This window comes from Canis lupus, chromosome 12 (genome assembly GCF_003254725.2).
Source record: "Canis lupus dingo isolate Sandy chromosome 12, ASM325472v2, whole genome shotgun sequence".
NCBI classification, from domain to species: domain Eukaryota; kingdom Metazoa; phylum Chordata; class Mammalia; order Carnivora; family Canidae; genus Canis; species Canis lupus.
In genome coordinates this window covers 7,299,128-7,320,799 of record NC_064254.1, presented here as the reverse complement: position 1 = coordinate 7,320,799, position 21,672 = coordinate 7,299,128, and the positions used below count along the sequence as shown (strand labels likewise).

Below are 21,672 nucleotides of genomic sequence, written 5' to 3'. Positions count from 1 at the left end.
ATTAACACTTATATGCTACAGTAATATACGTTTTTAGAGATTAATAAATAAATAATAACAAAAGAGTAGTAGCAAGAAGGCAAGTGCCTGTTAACCCCCTAAAAATCATTAGAACCAAAGGTTATGATATGTTTATAGGCATAACCTGAATCTGTTATGCCTTTCATTTTTGAGTTGGGTGTTAAGAAATATAATAGAAGATATGCAGATGATAAAAGAGGAAAGCCTTTCCTTTATAGCTAATATACTCCAGCGTAGTCCTCAAGAGAAGATTCTATTAGCTTCAAAAATTGTAGCCTTCTTTTTCTGAAATTAAGTTTGTGAGTCATGTTATAAATGAAATTCTATAGGATCTTTAGAGATCACAGCCCTGCCTCTTGATCATTCTAGTCCAGAAATCAAAGGACAGATTTTTGCTGTCCTCTGAAAAATACATAGGGAATGAGATTCCCCAATGTCTCCCTGTAAGACCTTCTACTCTTGGAGCAGGAGTCCTTTCTGCAACAGTTGGAGCTTCACTTGTTTTACTTTCAGGATAAAGGTTCATTGTCTATCACAGATAACCATGTTTTTGTAGAGACTTATTTGGGTTTTTTTCCCAGGTTATCCAGATATAATTGATACATAACATTGTATAAGTTTAGGGCGTACAATATAATGATACATACATGTAGCAAAGCGATCACCACAGTAAGTTAGTTAACACGCCTCACCTCACATAGTAGTAGTAGTAGTAGTTATGATTTTTTTTCTTGTTATGAGAACTTTTAAGATCTCCTCTCTTAGCAACTTTCACATATGCAATACAGTATCACTTAACTGTAGTCACCATGCTGTTCATTCCATCCCCAGACCTTACAGATCTTATAACTGGAAGTTTGTGCTTTCGGATCCCCTTCACCCATTCCCCCCACCCCCACATACCACTCTGGCAACCACCAACCTGTCCTATTTCTGTAAGTTCGTTTTTTTAAGATTATACATTTAAGTAAGATCATACAGTATTTGTCTTTCTCTGTGTGACTTTTTTCACAGGTAGCATAATGCCCTTAATGTTTATTGATATTGTTGCAAATATATTAACTGACTTCATAAAATTACTTTTTAGCCCTCTTTATTCACATCCTCTAGTCCTGTACCCTGTAATCTTATTCTTAAAGACTTCACTTTCCAACCTTTGATTCCTTTTCTCTAACATCTTCTAAATTGTTGAGCCCTAAATCTGTGTTGATACAATAAGACACTAGCATCAGTTTTTTTATTATAAATGTAAAACATACACAGAAAAGTAATTTAAACAATACAGAAAGATATATGTGAAAAGTAAAATTTCACCTTCCCATCTTGTGCTCCATTTGTCAGAAGTAACTGCTTTTGACTATTTTTTAGTGTTTATAATGTCTCAACTATAATATTTTTATATATATGTTTATTAATTTATCAGCTTTACTAACTCCTCACTATAAAAAATGAGAAATTTGGCTCACTTAACAACTTCTCATTTTTATTGTTTTTTTCTTTAGTTCTGCTTACTATTTATATTTAACCTTTTAAAATTAAACAATATACCTAAACCTTTTAAAATCAAACAATATACCTGAATGCCCCTCTAAACATCTTTTTTTTTTTTAAGATTTTATTTATTCATGAGAGACACAGAGAGAGAGAAGCAGAGACATAGGCAAAGGGAGAAGCAGGATCCATGCAGGGAGCCCGATGCAGGACTCGATCCCAAGACTCCAGGTTCATTACCTGAGCCAAAGGCAGATGCTCGACCACCGAGCTATCCAGGTGTCCCTAAATATCTATTTTTTGACCCATCAATTGTAGATAGTATTCCTTGAATCACTACTATGTATGAAGAAATTACCACCCTACATTTCCCTTTCTCTCTCACCATCTTCTGTTAACTGTCCCACCACATTGACATTGTAAAGATAAATGATACTTATTTTCTGCTCTGTAACTTACAGTTAAATCATCCCTTTTGGGTACTGGATGGCTCAGTCAGTTAAGTGTCTGCTCAGGTCATGATCCCAGGGTTCTGGGATGGAGCCCCGTGTTGGGCTCCCTGCTCAGCGGGGAGCCTGCTTCTCCCTCTCCTCCCCACCTGTGCTCTCTGTCACTATTTCTGTCTCTCTCTCAAATAAATAAATAAAATCTTTTTGATAAAAATCTTTGTTAACTATAAATTGGTCCTGAAAAGGGAAAACCACTAAAATCTCATTATAATGTTATTTATTTTTTAATAATTATTTTTTAAATAATAATTATTATTATTATGTAACACTGTTCACCACAGATCTATAATCCATTGGATCTATAGTGAGGGAAATATTACTCTATGTAACTAAACTTGCATCCTTTTTGGAAAATTATACTGTGTTCAGATCAAATAGATGTGATTTTCTTAGAAGTGCTCAGGATTATTCCCCAAATAATAAATAAATAGCTTCATATTAGCTGACTTTTTGTTTTCTTGGAGTTTCTAATTGCCTCTTTTTCCTGTTTACAGAAGCTTCTGAGGCATACTATTTGTTCATTGGTTAATTTTGAACACAGTTTTCTAGGCCTATATAACTAAAATTTCTTTTTCTTTCTTATCTAGGTTGGTTTCACTGTTTCTTGGATTTCTTTTTCTTCTTGTAGAAATGTGGGTAAAGAGTTAACAAAAACCTTGTTTCTTTTGTGTGAGATATTGATCTTGGGCCCAGCTACCTTTTTAGATCTGTTCCCCTGAAAACTTGATAGAAATGGAATGTCAGCTATTAGGTAACATTGCTTATGACGAAAATTACCCCAGATTGGTAAATTGCATCTGGCCTGGGAGGACTGTAAATATTTGATTGGGAGCCATAGCTTTGGGTTTCCTGAGCATGATGACTTTTGTGACTAGGCACATCCCTTGTGAAAATTCTGGGATCTTTGTTTATGGAGCTATTATACAAGATAATAGTTTCAATTTGGAATATGAGGCCTCTGAGCCAGAGTGGCTCCACACCTGCCTACTCTCACCTCAGCTGTCATCTTGCATGCCATGGGGAATAGCTCCTCCTCAGCTATATAGACCACTACAAGGACTCCCACTAAGGAGAAATGCCTGCTGCTACTCAAGTGGCCTACTGTTTTCTGTTTTCTCTCCTGGGTGAATCTGAAGCCAAATAGGACTTGGTTGGGTCTCAGTCAAGAGCTCTCATAGGCATTGCACAGAGTAAATGTATTCAGAATTGTTTCCAGAAACAAAGGGTATGTGGTGTGGAAGGCAAATTTTCAGAATTCTTGCATGCCCAGTTTCTTCATAATTTTGAAAGCTTGAATTGATTGCCAAATAACATCTAATGTTGCTGATGAGAAATCTCAAAGAATCTGATTCTTATGATTTATAGTGATGTATTTTTCCCTATAGAAGCCTTAGGATCTTCTTGTTGTTAGAGGTGTTAAATTTCACAATGATATGGCTGGATGTGGACCATTTTGATTTATCCTGCTCAATTTGTTTCAATATGGAAATCTACCCAGCTCCCCTCAGATTTATAAATAATATCCACCTACCGTTTTCTAGAAATTCACAAAAATCTTAATTTGCTTATATCCTCCCCTCCAGTTTGCAACACCTTTGTGAGTGTATTCTCTTTGTATTTCTTTGATGTCACCTCATTGGTTTCCAGGAAGGGAGAAAGGTCACTGTGCCTACAGTGTCACCCATCTTCAATCTGAATCCCCCAAAACTCTACTACACGGGCTATTCATACTCCCCAGTGACCCCAAATCCTTTTCCTTCCCTTCCTTGTACCTGGCTGCCCCTTTTCCATGTTTCAGAGCTGTCTTGTTTCCTACCAGTGTGTATTCTTTAACATATTGACCTCATTCAATGTTCATTTATTAACCATTTCCTTACTTTGTCATGGTCCCATTGGCTAATAGTTTTGTCTGTAGAAGAAGGGTAATAATCTCAGCCATCATCTGTCCAAGACTCTGCCCTTGGCAAGCATTCTGGCAAATATAAATTACTAGATATAAAGAACTAACCATTGATACTACTGAAATTTTTCTTTTTCCACTTGAGAATTCTACAGTCATAATCTAGAATTACCTAGGATTTCCAGTTTTTTAAGTGAATTTTCTCACAGGCTATCTATCTACCCACCAGATATACTATCTGCATTCCCTCTTAAATAAATTTTCTTCTCAAACCTAAGTGTTCATTAAAAACATTGTGAAGGGTTTTTAATAACTTAAGAAAACATTTATATAATAAGATATTTTTAAATCAGAGTACAAAACTGTAGAAATATTATCACAAATGGGGGAAAAATATGGAAGAAGAAGGCCAGAGATACACCAAGACGTTGTTAGTGTCTGCCTCTGTGTACTGGGATTATGTAAATTATTTCTAGTTTTCTGTATTTTTGACCAATTTACATATAAATCTTTTACAATCAAACATAACACTTTATTTGAAAAAGATTTTTTTTTCTTGCCACCATGAATATTTTGTAGATGTTTGTCCTTGCTGTTATTTGAGTAGCATATGCTGGCAGAGTGGCATGATTTATTCACTGCCAGGAATAAATTAAAGAAATTAAGTAAGTGCTGTCCATAGCAATATCCTGGTCACTTTTCAGAACCTTGAAGCCACTTACCTGAAGCATACATTGTGCTTCCCTGAAAAGGGACACCTGAGCCTCATTTTCCTTATGTTACTTCTCCCCCTTGGGCCTCTTCAGGCCCAGGTCTGCGAGAGAACTTCACCTTTCTCCTGGACTTCAAAGTTCATTTCCACCAGGGGTTTGCCCTCTCAGAGAGGCCCAGCCTACTTGACCTTGGAGCACCCCTCTGTGTCAGGCTGTTTTTTACAGCATCTTAACTTGAGAAAGTCTCTCCCCTGTGCCCTCCCTGAGAAGCCCTTTGGTAGCCTCTGTGTCACCTGGAAAAGCCTCTGTGCAGTCAGCTCACCTTCTCCTTGGTCTTCAGCATGATATTAATATCCGAGAATAGCTTTGTCCCTCTTGCTGAATATACTATCATTTAGTCCCAGGGAAGGGCAACCGTCTGTTCTGGGTTCTGTTTCTGTAGCTGATGCTGTTTATTCACCAGGAATCTTAGAAAGGGAGTCATGTTTCTTTATCAAAGTGCTGCGGTGGTTGAGGACAACAGGATAAATTAAAGGTGGAAAGTCACTGCCTCAGAAAACTCTTCCAAAGTGTATTGATTGAAAAATGAAAGATTGAAAAATGAAACATCTGAACCTGAACCATTTACTTTGCCTGTGATTTTGTGCATCTTCTTTGCCATTGTCAGTGCTAAAGCTGAGAAAGCAAAGCCTTCTTTCCACCAGTTTTGTCTCTTAGCCCGACACTTAACAAAACAACAATCTTGGACTGGTTCCGAGAGCTTGCTGCTAACCATGTGACCTAGGGATTGTGTGTAGAGGGCTTGCCTGGTTAATGTGATGCAAAACAAAAGTGAGTTTGAAAGAAGGAAAGGTCTCCACCATTGCGATCAGTGGCAGAAGAAGTTCATACGAAGTGTCAAGTTTTAGTCTCCAGGATGGGATTGCAGCTCGTGGCTGTGGCAGAGGTTCTGTATTGAAATATTACTATTTCTTGCAAGTGTCTGCTGTGCTAACAGCCAGTTACCCTTACCCACTCAGACGCCTGTCCCTGCAGGGTTGGAGGAGTGTGCTTGCTTGCTCCTTCTTAAAAAGGGAGCCAATTAATAGGCACTGGTTGTGTAATTGTCACTGTTAAAAGGCTTGGTGGAGATTTTATTTTTCTCTTTTCAAACTTAATTCCATTTTTCTACACAGCTTTTGACAGTAATGAAAAAAGCCAGTCATGTTCTTTCCTGTGTTTTTTTAAAGGGCAAAGCATTGGTGTTAATTTTGTCATGAGTTTTAGAGCTTGAATGATAAAGAAACATGTACCTATAAGAGGAATGGAAAAGAAAAAAAAGAAAAAAAAAAGAAAGAAAATGAAAAAAGTCACAGAATTCAGATAAAATATATATACACACAGAGGACAAGTCTGATACTGGGCAGACCCCTAGGCTAATGAGACAGGGATGTCAGAACCTGCCCTGTAGAAGAAGTCTGTTAGAACAGACTTGGAGATACGTGTTAATCAAACTGTTGTTTATATGTTTATAAAGCACCAGAATATTTTGGGGTAGAAAACATCAGTAAGGAGTCACTTACTTATACCTACCCATCTAGAGAAGGCATTTATTTATCTTTTGTTCTACAGAACAAAAAAAATTTTTTTTAAGATTTTATTTATTTATTAGAGACACACACGCAGAGAGAGAGAGAAAGATTGAGAGAGAGAGAGAGAGAGAGGCAGAAACAGACTCCATGCAGGGAGCCTGACATGGGACTCAATCCCAGGTCTCCAGGATCACGCCCTGGGCTGAAGTTGGCGCTAAACTGCTAAGCTACCGGGGCTGCCCCAGAAAAATTTTTTTAAAGATTTTATTTATTCACTCATGAAAGGCAGAGACATAGGCAGAGGGAGAAGCAGGCTCCCTGCGGGGAGCCTGATGCGAGAATCAATCCTAGGACCCGGGGATCACAATCTGAGCCGAAGACAGATGCTCAACCACAGAGCCACCCAGCCGTCCCAATGTTCTACAGAAAATCTTTATGCAAAATGTTGGGAGCCATGTGGAAAGTAGATTTTGATGCTAAGTATGTGAACCAAATTCTAAATTTAGGCCTATCAACAGGCTCTGTGGACCACCATTGGAGAAGCCTATCCCCACCCACAACATTTAACAGGGGAAGGAGTGGGAAGGACATGAAGTCCCCCTTGGATAGCAAATGATCAGAAGGGAGAAGCTAAGAGCTCTTTTCCTTCCCCTTGCTTAAGGCAGGAGCCACATTACTCTGTAAAGATAATAATTTTTTCCATGCCTATTATTAAAAAAATGAACATACCTCGGTAAAACTTTCTCAGTGAGCTGTGTTGGCACACTTAAAATTTGCATGGTCAGGAAGACTTTTCTTTCATTATGGAACAACTTTCATACTAGTAATACATTCTAAATGACAAAAATCAATCCAGATCATACTAGTACAACTACCATCATATCTCTCTCCTCTACTCCACTCTGCTAATTCTACTCTCTGCTAATTCCTACCATATTCTCTCTGTACCCTCCCTCTAGTTGACCTGGTGTAGCCACAGTGGCACATTTCAAGGACAATTCTGACATATCTTAAATGTTGATGTTCTGATATCAAACCTTTAACTGGCTTCCCATTGCTCTCTGGATAAAGACCCAAATTCTACATGTGGCCTAGAGTGCCTACACAATCTGGCCCCCTCCTGCCTCTGCAGACATTTCCTGCATCAGTCTTCCTGTACTGGCTATGTTCACATCAGCCTGGCTTCCTCTCATGTCCCACCATGCATTGTGCTCTACCCTCCCACAGGGCCTGTGCCCATGCCACAGCCTCTATCTGGAGCCCACACCCTGCACTTTGCTTAACTCCCACTGTGCTTGGCTCAAGGGCCACATTCTCAGGGAAATCTGCCCTTATCACCCATCTTAACCAGAGTGCTTTGCTGTTCCCTCTCACAGAAATGAGCTATTGCCCTTTGCAGCTGATAGTACAGTTTGCAATGACCCATTCCTTAGCATAGTATTAGATTACTGTTGTTCTTCGCCCATTAGAATGTAAGCGCCATCAGAGCAGGGATGTGGTCCATTTCATTCTTATCCATGGTAGCCTAGCAAGGACCAAGCACTTGTATTCTGTCTGAGTGAACGGACGGACAGGTGCTACCTCTCTGTCTCCAGTTGTGGCATGTGCTGGTTCCATGTGTCCCGCTGTTGTCCAGAGCTATCGTCTTCACAGGGCTCACTCAGGAAGTCCATCCATCCACATTCAGAAACTATCATATGGAGCAAGGAAGAGTTTGTGGGAGAGCATAAAAGTGGCTCATTAACCCTGATAATGTAACCCTTGTAGCCCAGGAATGTGTCTTCCCAACTTCTCTTTATTAATCTGTTATTGATCTAACGTCGCTGATTCATTCCCAGCCTTACTCCACAGATTTAGTCTTTGCCAGAGGTCCCCATCTTCTCTGGTCTCTGCACCTACCCTTGCCCCTCAAGATAATGACTTGGATCCCCCAGTAACAGTTTATCACTCGAGGTTGGCTACTGGCTGGAAGTCCATTACCTTTATTTTTAACCACTCTTAGAAAGAGTGAAGTTTCTCTTTATGGAGGGTCCAAGTGCTTTCAAACCTGTTTCCCAGCTGTGCCCCTTTCACTTCGGAAATTGATTTGATTTAAAATCTCGAGTTTGTCAGATTAATATGTTGCAATTGCTTCTCTGGATTTTTACAGTAAAAGGTTGAAAAAAAAAACAAAACTGGCCTTATTCTCTGGAGAGAAATTCTAAACCATTTGCCCAGGCAGTCCCGGTACCTCTCCCAGCAGGGTAAATAGAGTTTGTCCAACAGAACAGACTTCACTCTGGAGTCCTGGAGCTCTGGACTCCTCCCCTCCCATGGTTTCAGGATGGCTGCAGGGGGTCCTGTCCCAGCACTGTCCGGAATGGTTCTTGGGAGGCACCACTTACCATGACCAAGCCTTGATTAACCCCTTCCCTGAGAGAGGCATTGCCAAACAGCCCCTCAGTGGATCTCTAAAGTCAGGGTTACATAACTCTAATGATGGCAAGTAAGTTGAGCACACAGTGACACCAGAATAACAGTTATCATAGGAATCCGTTTATAAAAATGAATAGCATCTACATCTGCAAAAAAAAAAAAAGCAAAGTAGAGCCTATTTATTAGTCCATAAACAAAGGCAGCAGGAAAGTCTGTGTATACTTTTGATCATACCTTTTTAAAGTGGCCTGCCTCAGTTTGTCTCTGCGTCTGAGTAAGGAGTGCCATCTTAGTAATCTCACCATGATTAATGCTGACTCAGCTCTATCCCAGAGTGCTCAGGGGCTCAGATTTTGCTTCCTGGGTTAAAAACGGAAAAAGGGGGGATCTCTGGGTGGCTCAGCGGTCTAGCACCTGCCTTCGGCCCAGGGTGTGATCCTGGAATCCCAGGATCAAGTCCCACATTGGGCTCCCTTCAGGGAGCCTGTTTCTCCTTCTGCCTGCGTTTCTGCCTCTCTCTCTCTCTATCTCTGTGTCTCTCATGAATAATTAAATAAAATCTTAAAATAAAAAAAAAAAAGGAAAAAGGGGCGCCTGGGTGGCTCCATCAATTAAGCATCTGATTCTTGATTTCAGCTTAGGTCATGATCTCGAGATCATGGGATTGAGCCCCGAGCTTGGCATGGAGTCTGCTTGGGCCTCTTTCCCATTACCTCTGCCCCATTCCCCCACTCATATGCACTAAATAAATAAATAAATAAAATCTTAAAAAAAGGAAAGAGGACAAACAGAGTGTTCCTGTTAATTCAGGGATCCAGCATGTACATAGAACCAATGTTAGAGCTAAAAGGGCAGGTACTCTTTCTTGATTATCTGATTTATTCTCTTGGCTTCAGCTGTCTCTTTCATTCATATTTTTCATTAAATGTTGGCACCTTCTAGAATGGCGTCTCAAACTCACCTTGTCTAAAACTAAGCTCGCAGTCATCTTTACCCGCAAAGCAGCTCCTCTCCTTTGAAGGCTCTGCTTGAATTTGTGGTAAGCCCCTTCTCCTGGGTGTCTCTTACCCCCGTGACTCCTGCCTTTCCTTTCCTCTCCACAGCCAGTCAGGAACCATGTTTTGTCTTTTATACCCTTTCTCCCTTTATTCTATTGCCATTGCCTCCATCTTAACTCAGACCTTTGTGCCTCTCCGTTAGACTATTATAGTGATTTCCCCCAATCTGTACTTCATCTGCATCTACTGCTGTTTCGATATCTGGAACAGTTGCCGGATCAGTCTGGCTGCCACTCCTTACTCCCCCGAACAGGCACCTCCAGTGGCCAACTGGGAAAAGCCTCATATCTTTGCCTGAGTCTCCTATCTCTACATGCCAGCTTTTCCCAGACATCTCATTTTCAAATCTTCTGCTCTACTGTTAGACCTCACATTCAGATTTTCAAATATATAACTACCATACATATCTGACTTTCACCAAACTTTCTTAGTTTCTTTTTTTAACTCTCTCCTTACCAGTATCATTCTTCCCTTTCAGCCTGGCCCAATTGCTGTTGCCAAATGAGTCCATTCTCAAGATGAGCTAATTTTCTTTGTTTCCACTGGCTGGAAAATCTCCAGCCCACTGCTCTTCTCTTCAAGACCCAGCCAGAAATGCCCTGTGAGCTCTTCCTTGATCTTTCTTCTCCCAAATACAGGCAACTGCTCCCTTTGCTGAATGCCCCACCATATTTTGTTTCCTTGTAGCCTGATAGCATTCACTTTTTCTTGGGTCTATTTCAGAGGAGGGAGGAAATATGGGGCTAGGCTGGGAGGAAGTTTGCTTCTTAAAAACCTAGCCATTTTTTCAGGGTGCACTGGGATATTTCCCTTGGAAGTGTAGGCCAGATTTTCCCAGAGTAGCCTCTGGTTACTAGATCTGTAATAAAATGCATAGCTCACCCAGCTTTGGTTCAGTCTCATATTTGTTGAATGTCCCTAGTAGGTAAAGCCTACATTGTGAGGGAGAATACTATGAGACAGGAAGATACTTCTCCAAAGGAACTTACAGGCTAGGCTGTCCATAACTTCTGAACATTCAGAACCATCACCAGAGACACACACACACACACACACACACACACACAGTATAAAATACAAAATAGGATCCTGAAAGATCTAAATGTGAGACAAGATTCCATCAAAATCCTAGAGAAGAACACAGGCAACACCCTTTTTGAACTCGGCCATAGTAACTTCTTGCAAGATACATCCACGAAGGCAAAAGAAACAAAAGCAAAAATGAACTATTGGGACTTAATCAAGATAAGAAGCTTTTGCACAGCAAAGGATACAGTCAACAAAACTCAAAGACAACCTACAGAATGGGAGAAGATATTTGCAAATGACATATCAGATAAAGGGCTAGTTTCCAAGATCTATAAAGAACTTATTAAACTCAACACCAAAGAAACAAACAATCCAATCATGAAATGGGCAAAAGACATGAACAGAAATCTCACAGAGGAAGACATAGACATGGCCAACATGCATATGAGAAAATGCTCTGCATCACTTGCCATCAGGGAAATACAAATCAAAACCACAATGAGATACCACCTCACACCAGTGAGAATGGGGAAAATTAACAAGGCAGGAAACAACAAATGTTGGAGAGGATGTGGAGAAAAGGGAACCCTCATACACTGTTGGTGGGAATGTGAACTGGTGCAGCCACTCTGGAAAACTGTGTGGAGGTTCCTCAAAGAGTTAAAAATAGACCTGCCCTACGACCCAGCAATTGCACTGCTGGGGATTTACCCCAAAGATACAGATGCAGTGAAACGCCGGGACACCTGCACCCCGATGTTTATAGCAGCAATGGCCACGATAGCCAAACTGTGGAAGGAGCCTCGGTGTCCAACGAAAGATGAATGGATAAAGAAGATGTGGTTTATGTATACAATGGAATATTACTCAGCTATTAGAAATGACAAATACCCACCATTTGCTTCAACGTGGATGGAACTGGAGGGTATTATGCTGAGTGAAGTAAGCCAGTCGGAGAAGGACAAACATTATATGTTCTCATTCATTTGGGGAATATAAATAATAGTGAAAGGGAATATAAGGGAAGGGGGAAGAAATGTGTGGGAAATATCAGAAAGGGAGACAGAACGTAAAGACTGCTAACTCTGGGAAACGAACTAGGGTGTTGGAAGGGGAGGAGGGCGGGGGGTGGGAGTGAATGGGTGACGGGCACTGGGGGTTATTCTGTATGTTAGTAAATTGAACACCAATAAAAAAAATAAATATAATATAAAAAAAAAACAAAATAGGATCCTATAGTCATAAAATGGTTTAATTAAAAGTACTTTGGAAGTTATAGTCTAACGCTCTCATTTTACATGTGAGACTCTGAAGACAGGTACAGAGTACAGATGTCTCCCCAAGTTCGCATCTAATGGGAGGGTCTAGATTCCAACCCAGCTCTCCTCATTCTGAATCCCTTGTTTCCAGAATGTCACATGGGCTATAAGACCATAGGGATGTTTTTCTGAAAAGATGCATTTTGAACCTGGTCACTTACTGCTGGTCCACATTGTAGCTACAAAAACTGGTGATTTCCCAACCAAAGGAAGCAATGAACTTTAGACTTAAAAATCACAGAGAGGTACAAGTCAGAAGTAGAGTCACCCTCCAGAAGGCATGATGAAGACTATAGATTACAAAGAAATCCACTTACATTTTCATATGATCTTCTATCTTGCTCTCACTACTACTTCTTCCACAGAATATTAATTTATCCAGCCTATTAGCTGTAACATAATTCATGTTTTAAAAACTGGTTTTAAAAGCAGAGTCTCTATATCAAATCACCTAGGGCTTCGTTATCCAGGTTTGGAGTCTGTTAGCTTCTGTTTTTCTTCCTATTGCTTACTTAAAAAAAATCATTACACTATTCATTAGGCCCTTTATTAGACTATTTCCTTCTACCAAAAGAGACTTGCATGTGTGTTTTTCCTCTGTTTTAAGCCAAGATCCATAAAACATAGTTCCCTCACAGTTGACATTTTCTTTTCACAAGCCCTTGAAATGGAATGTAAGAGAATTTCACCACAGTGCAGTAAATTATGTACTGAGTATCAGTAATAAACATTTCTTACAAAGTTTTAAAGTATAGTTTCAGAGTGGTGATCATCTGGAATTACATACATTTACCAGCTGCTTGGAGGGAGCTCCTGCATGTGTTCTGCTCATACACTTTTCACCTCTTTTTCCAAATTTATACAACAATACAGAGCCCATGTAGTAAACCAAAACAGAGCAAAAGAATGTGTATGCTCCTAGTTATGTGGCTTTGCAGTCTTGACCTGGAAAGGGTGATGAAAGTTGTCGTCTTGTTTGTCCTTCTCTTTCCAGGCAGTTGCACATGAAACTTGTACCAGAGAAGTCGTGATTTTCCTTTGGTGAAAAAAACCTGGATAATATCCCTTACTTCCTTATCTCTGGTTCTCAGAGCCTTTAGCGTGTCTTCCATGGGGGTGATGCTCAGGCAAAGGAGGGCAGCTGGCACTGGTACTGCTGCTCTTAGATGAAAGTAACTTGTTTATATTGTTCATTTTTTCCTTCCTTATTCTCCAGGGAGTCACTGAATTCTCTATAGGACTTGGCAGTGGGTATATAGGCTTAATAGAAATTCTGACTGCTGGAGCTTTGAAATGTATATAGTCTTTTCTCTAGGGTCTACTAGAGGTGGGGGAAGGAGGGGTATATGGAAGCTTGTTTGTTTGTTTCACATTTCCAAATCTTCTCAATTCACTTTTCCTAATTCAAGTAAAAATCCAAACCCACACTACTGTAATGTTGGATCACAGTTTTAAACTAACAAGAGGATGTGAGCCTAAGTTCATGTTCTCACAGCACCACTGAGCCCCTCATATCAGAGCCTCTGCCTGTTTGTAGGTGCTTTGAGTAGACTAATCAAAAAGTAGCAATCAAGTGTTTAGTAAGACGTGGAATGTACTGTCATCTTCAATGACGGATGCATTCGTTTTTGGATTTCTAGTCTGATTTTCAATTTAAACCTTCACAGTACATTAATATCATATTCTTACATTAATATTAATTAACTTTATAAATTTATGAGGAGCTGAGAAGGGAACATAAGGTATGCATAATCTTCCAAACCATTCATATTTGGGGATGGAACAACTGTTACTCTCAGATATACTATTTTCTCCTTTTGTCACTACCTCAACTGATACTGTCTTTCAACTAATGCTGAATCAGTGCCCCAATCTATGGGGCCTGGGCCATGTTAGCTCCATATTTCCTGTTTACGCATCCATTAACTTAGCAGACAGACTCTGAGCCACTGCTCTAGGTTAGGCACTGTGCTGGCTGGACAGTTTCCTCCTCTCATAGGCTCATTAATTTAACTTTTCCAATCAGCTCAGGACCATAGTAACTGAAGGGCCTTGATCCAAATGTAAATAGGGGCATTTGTGGATTCTGACACACTCAGCCAGACCAGATCTTCTCAGAGTGAATCAGGAGGCATAACATTTATGGGAACAAGCAGCATGCTAAATCTGGACACACGCTGTATAGAAGGAAATGGGCTTGGCCTGGATAGATAAAGATCACTCCTTTTGCCTTCAGCCTACTAGATGGGAGTTCAAGTATGCCCTTCTTTGAGCACAGATATTCCCAGACCTGTCAGGGCTGCAGCCTGTACACTCAGCCCAAGTCCACTTCTTTGTTACCTTTTTTTGGTAACAATAACCTCAGCCACAGGGAGGCTTAGCAAGCTGAACATGTTTTGTTGCATGCCCCTGCCCATGCTCTGGCTGCCCTCTCTGATGATAAGTGTGATGTGCAGTTTGTAATGAGCACTTGCAGTTTCTGTAAACTGTGTAATACCATATAATCAGTAATTTTCCACTTATCCTTGATAACAGGAGGTTTCTGCTTGGCTTTTAGCAATAGCCAAAATGTGGGCCGGTTCCCCCCCCCACCACCAATATGATGAATTTTCAGAGGCATCTTTCTTTTCACAGATAGATTGACAGGTTATTTTCCAAGTGTGTCCAAAATGTGTATTGGCTAATCTTGCCTTGAAAGAGTCAAAGTCAAACAAAATGATTCTGAAGTAGCCATTTATAATAAAATGACTATATACATTCTTAAGCTCATTTTAGGTGTCTCCTGGCTATGCTTTTCCTCAAGGGATTAGTAGTTTGAAGCTTAGCCCAATAGCTTGGATGATCAAACTGCCAAGTCTCAAGTTATTGTTTTAAATTTCCTATAAGAGATTATATCTTAAGTATAAAGTGAATTCACCCTAGATGACTTGGTGCTCTTCCCTGAGAAAGGAAAAGGGCTATTATGCTGTGTGCTTTTCTCTCCAGTCACACACTGTCAAGACTGGATGGGATTCTGGTTATGATTTTTTTTAATCATTGGGAAATACTTTCAGAAGAGCAATGGACTCAAGCTTTCCAATGAAATCCTCCCCACCTCTATTTAAAGTCATTTCCTGACTTTCCGAAGATGCTCAGAACACCATAAAATTCAGTGTTTTCCTATAATAAATTAAGATCGCTTTTTCATTATACAGGCTTCTCCCTTTCTGAGATATTGCTTGCATTATCTATTCATTCATCCATTTCTGTAGGCCTCTTGGTAACCACTAACCCCTATCAGATGGCTTAAGCAAGACCAACAGCTGTTGATTTTGTGACATCAGGGAAGTCTCATGAATCATGTTGATGGGAGCCCTGGTACTTCCATGAACACTGGGCACTGCCATTTATCTGTCACAGAGCTAGCCATCCTGCAGATTTCTTGCCTGGCACTTCGATGTATCTGACCTGGTAACACTAGGATATTGATGAGTGGTGGCAACTAAGATATGGAAGTTGCCCGAGCTTACCTCTCATTTAAAAGATGATTGTGGCACAATCATTGGCACAAAAGGTTGCATTTCTTCCTCAGAGTGATAGATTGATCCTCTCCATGTGCAGAGCTCCATGTGGGGTCATGAAGAAAAGAGTAGACCACTTGCCAATAGTCTAGTTGAAAAACAACATACATGTCAAAAAAGACTGCCCTATCAGCTGACTCTTTCTAGGTGTCACCTAAACAGCAAATTGAAGTCAAATGATTGCTTCTCACGTCTGCTTGAAAATTCATCCAAAACACAGAAGAAATAGTGTGCAGTTTATGAAGACAATTTATTAGACCTAAAAAGCAAGCAAGTCACGCTTTTACTGAGTTAGACTTTTGATCCATAAGGGGTTAGGAGAAGTGTGTGATTGGGCAGAGACCAGGTTTCCTACAGACCCCAGTGTTTACCGTGTTGCTCAGAGAAAGTGCTTCTGATCCATTTTGTATATCCATACCCGCATAGCTCTTTGTTTCCCACATCTGAATCCAGATATACACCATTGCAATGGCTCTGGGGTTTGGGAAGCTATTGCTTTTGTTTGCTTCCTCCCGCAGGGCCTTCCATTGACACTCTGCATGTGGAACTGAATTGACTGTGTCCATGAAATGCAATGACCCAGGTGGAAGCAGATTTTTAATCAAGTACCAATAGAACAGCCCATTTTCTCCTGAAATCTCTGGAGTCCTAGTATTACTTGGTGCCCATTTTTCAGTTGTTTATTGGGATTTGATTTCTAGCCTCGCATGTTGTCTTTGGAGTTTACTAAGATTAATTTAGTTAAATTACTATTTATAGTTCTCAAGTACTCTTACTTAGCAACTTTACATGGAGACCCCCCACTATAGATACTACATCATGTGTTGGCAGACAGTCGCGATAAAAGTGAGGGTCTTTCCTTCAAAGCAAAAGCGGTTTGCCCTGCATTTGACTTGGATGTCATTGATTAGCTTCCTTTAGGATGATGGGTATTTAGATTTCAGGTTGGGGGTTAGCTTTCTAGGTTGTTTGAAATGACGTTACAGACAGTATTCTCCTTTGTAAATGTATGGGTCAGATGATTTGTTAATTTGACAACGCTGAAAAGTAAGGTGAGGGGGCATGGAAAAACCAGAGCTGTATTTTCAAAGAGAGGATCTAAAATTTGTACCAGCATTGCCAATTCCTGGTCTCCATTCTGTTTAGAATGGGGGGCCGAGGAAGCAAAGAAGATCCCAGAAGGGGTCTAGGGGAAGGGGCATAGGGAAGCAATATAAAAACTACTGTCGTCATTATTTCTTAAATGAGACATTCCTTTTCTTTAATAAGAACATCAAACTTAAATTTTCTTGAGAAATGAGGGTCCTAGTAGAAGGAGATCTGGAGTCTCAGGTTCCATCCAGGTTCTGAAATCTTGAGCCGTGTCTCACAATTATGTCAAGCGAGGAGACCTGTTCTTTTTACCTCCAGCCAGGAGCCTTTCAATGTCACTTTCCCCAAAGGGTCTGTGGATAGCATTATATATCTGTACCATTAGTTTCCCTTGCATGTTTGCTTTTATGCATTTGAAAACATTCTGAGAAGGGGTTCATAGGTCCACACTGCCAGAGAGAGAGAGACCATGGCACAAAAAAGGGAAAGATCTAACTAAGGGTCAAAGGAATAGTCACATATGAAAACCTCTGGAGAAAGCAGACATTTTGATAAAAACAGGAAATGTTGGTTACACATATCTTGGTTATCGTGTTTTGTTTTGTTTTGTTTTGTTTTGTTTTACCTGATTTCTAGTTGTTCTCCAGTGGCCCTTCCATCTGATATGCGCCTTAGGTCTGGGACCATTTGCCGCTAAAATAAACACATCAGGCTCATCATTGTTACTGACCCTCTCCATCTTAAACCTAGGAATTGGTAACTTCAGTTGTTCCACTTCAGCCAGGGATGCTGAGAGCCAAATGAAGTTCACACCGAAACCGAGTCCTCCTCACCAGGCTCAGATTTCAGATTTATTTCTCTCTTTGATGCTAGATTTGTGCATCAGTCCTGAAGGTTTTTCTCTAGAAGATTAGGGCTGGGGAAACATAGCCAGCCCTTGGCTTCACTTTAGCTGATGCTCTACTTGTTCAGGCCTGCCTTCTTTCAGGACTCCCCTTTTCCTGACAGGAAGCTGATGCAGACCTTTATGCAATCCATTTTTGTGAAGTACCTGCTGTGAGGTTGAAACTCTGCCAGGCATGACCCCGCCTGGCCGCAGAAGTCAAGAGCCCCTAGGAGCAGGCTGATGCTCGCATTTCGGCCGCCCCAGATAACTACCAAGAGTGTAAGGTGCAGGCTGCCTGTGGGTCAGCAGTTCACTGTTGATCCACCACATCCTCATCCACCGCATCCCGGGCCCTCAGCTGAGGGGGAGGTCAGAACCCTGCCTCCGAGGAAGGTACAGGCTAGTGGTTAAAGTAACGTGCACATGGATAAAAGTGAAAATCTGTGTTGGAATTGGTTGGATTTAATGTAAAATTACTTCAGTCTCCGCCTTTATGCTACTGGTTTTGTTCTTGAAGTACTCACCAGTATCTTGTCACTGGGAAGAAAAGGGAGCAGTATGGCAACTTGAACTGCACATGAACGACATAAAATGCAAAATAAAAATCCCTGGACTAGAAATCAGTAGGCTTGGCTCTCAGCCACAGTTCAGCTGCAGACTGGCCCAATGTCCTTGGGCAAGTCGTTTACTCTGCCTATAACTCTGTCTCCACATCTATAAAACACCACTCCTAAAACAAGGCTTACTTATAGGCTCTTAGAGCTAAATTTATTAAAATAGCCCAGTGAATTGTTATCTTAGCAACAAAAATGTGAAATAGTTACATAAATGATAAAATACAATGGATTTGTCTCTAATACTCCTTCTAAAGTTTGCATACCGCAGTTCTAAAGTTCTAAGATAGTGTGTTGGCTGGATGGATATACAGACACCAACATACATGTGTGTTATACATATAAAAAATATATGGAAACTTCAGTAAACTCTTACATAGGAGGTAGAACCAGACCCCCCAGCTGCTTCTCTCTCATCTCCCCTGCCGCCAAAAACTGTGGTTAATTGTCACATCCTAGGGATCCCTGGGTGGCGCAGTGGTTTGGCGCCTGCCTTTGGCCCAGGGCGCGATCCTGGAGACCCGGGATCGAATCCCACGTCGGGCTCCCGGTGCATGGAGCCTGCTTCTCCCTCTGCCTGTGTCTCTGCCCCTCTCTCTCTCTCTGTGACTATCATGAATAAATAAATAAAATATTTTAAAAAAAAATTGTCACATCCTAGCCACAAGGAGCTCCACTTCCAGAGATAAGCTTGCAACCTCAAATATTCTTGTCGGGAAGTGAAAAAAAAATACATAAAAAACCCTGCAATATATTAAATACCTTGAACTTCCTGAAAATGAAGCCATGAGATATAGTTATATTTGAAAGAAATGTAGTCACATAGAACAACAAACAAAGGTGCATGAGGTTAGATGAGTTCGTGTTGAAAGAAGGGTCAGGAAGTTAGTCTTTTCCTTCTACAATCACTAAGTACATAACTCATGACGAGAAGCCTTTTGCTAATGAAATATTAACATCCATTAGATGGTGGGAATGCATTCAGAATGTTTTAACATTTGTATTTTTAGCCTGGACACAATGGTATCAGTTAAAATAATTAGCTCTTGCCTGTAATCTAAAAGCCTTATCTCTTTACTCTCACTTTTTTAGAAGGCAGATGTTTTAAAACTGATTTGAAAATCAAATTTGCCCTTCAGTGATTTCATTTAGAAGAAACATAGAAGTAAACATTATAAAGAAGGCTTTTCAATACATTATGCATGCAAATGTGGCAGCCGAATTCAGGTTCACAAGTGGAGGTAGATGACTGTTCTGGTTGAGAAAGGTTGAGTTGTTTAAATGAATAGAAAGGTCATCCACCCTCAGAGCGTACTCTGCTGTCATCTAGTAGCAGGGCTGTTGCTTGGTATTAGGCTCTATCTGCCAAAAGGTAAGAAGTGAAAGGTTTTGGCAGGCACAGTGAAGCCACATTAATAGCAAAGTAGCTGTGTTTAAACTGTCCTTGGAGCACTTTTAATCGAGCCCTTGTTCTCTGTCCAGCCCTGTGCTGGATATCACAGAATGGGGTTGAGGGGGTGTTGTGCTCTTCTCGGAGTACCCACTGCTGGTGTGGAGACTATAATGGTTATAGCCATTAACTATGTGCTGCAAAGACTGTCTCTGATATATTTATAGATTTGTCTGATTACCCAAGGGTCAGGGACTATGTCTTACCTATTTTTGAATCATCATAACTCAGCACAAAGGCTGACATATGGTAGCCTAGAAATGGTTCGTGAGCAAGTGAATGAACTTTTGAGTGAATGAGTGGTTATATTTTGGGGACAATTTTTTCTAATGGAATGCTAACAGGGATTTTTCAGACTTACAGTGAATTAGATAAAGGTTATCACTAGGGAAGAACAGAAAGTGAGGTATAAACTAATCCAAACCAAGTTCTTGCTCTCGTCTTAAAGATCAAAAACTTGAGCCCTCCTACAGGTCTGGAGAGAAGAGGTCTCCCATCCAAGGAGGTGTGACCACCCTGCCTAAATGTTGAATTAAGAACCTCATTGGACCTCAGTGGGTGTATTCAGGAAGGGAATGGTTCCCCAGGATGAGCCAAGCATCCCCTGGGAAGAGCTTGCTGGAGTGGGCAGGAAGAAGCCTGACCTCTTTATGTGATACCAATCTGTGCTCCAGAGAGACTCATTTTAAAAAGGCTTCATTAAATGAACTGCAGCTCCAAGTCCAATGACAGCCAAGAAACTTCTGGGAAGAGCTTTATACTACACTACATCTCTCTTGTATCTTTTACCTCTTTCTGTTTAAGAATCTTTTTTTTTTTTTAAGATTTTATTTATTTATTCATGATAGTCACACAGAGAGAGACAGAGAGGCAGAGACATAGGCAGAGGGAGAAGCAGGCTCCATGCAGGGAGCCCGACGTGGGATTCGATCCCGGGTCTCCAGGATCGCGCCCCGGGCCAAAGGCAGGCGCCAAACCGCTGCGCCACCCAGGGATCCCAAGAATCTTTATTTATCTTCGGCTTCTTGGGGAATATGGTGGAAACTTTTCTGGGCCCTTCTCTAGTATCCATCTTATTTTCCTGCTGAGAGGATTCAGCTCAGGCAAGGATTCTGTTCCATGTGGAGCACGTATTACCTCATTCCTGCTCCTCTAGCACTTTCCTCAGCCTGGACAGGCAAGATCACCTTCATGTCTGCTGTTGAACTGGTGCTGATGGTCCTAGCCTTTCTTCCAAATACTTCAGCTGAAGCTATTTATGTATCTCTGATCATTGGAATGTATAAAAGGGGCTTCTTTCAACAAATATTTGAACACCCACAGCACATGAGACACGGGGTTGGTACTGTGTTTATGCTCATTGTCCTGTTACCTGGGTGAGGTTGAAAATTCACTGAACTCTTTCTTGAACCCTGGAAAGCAGATTTTCTACATCATTGGCCTCCCTCAGAAGCCCTTGGAAGGTAAAACTTTCAGCCTATTACCAAACAAAAATGTCATATTTCAGTAAGAGAGCTTCTCTGACTTTCTGAAGAACTTAAGGCATTCCATGGATAAAGATGATATAGTACATCTACACCATGGAATATTACTCAGCCCTGGGAAAGGTGGATATCCTGCCATCTGTGACCACATGGGTGGACGTAGAGCACGTTATGCTAAGCAGCATAAGTCAGAGAAAGAGAAATACTATCATTTATATGTGGAACCTAAAAAGGCCAAATCTATTAGAAAACAAAGTAAAATGGTGGCTACTAGGGGTGGGTTGGTGGGTAAGATTGATAGTGCCTAAGGGTACAAACTTGTAACAAGAAATAATTAAGTCATAGTGCTCTAATGCACAATACGATACAGTGAATATAGACAACAGTATCATACTATAATTATGTAATATGATAAATATCGCTACAGTGGCAATCATCATATATAAATGTATCAAAGTAGCACACTATACACCTTAAACCTACAGAAAGTTACATGTCAAACTTATCAATAAGAAAATGTCTTTAAAGAAAAAAGAACTTCTTCAGGAAAGGAGAAAGGT

General features: G+C 40.7%; 1 protein-coding gene across 6 annotated transcripts in view; it reads left to right on the top strand.

Annotated features, from left to right (window-relative positions):
- The window catches only part of BTBD9 (BTB domain containing 9), a 409,006-nt gene that overhangs the window by 335,633 nt on the left and 51,701 nt on the right, over positions 1-21,672 (top strand). The window lies entirely within an intron of this gene.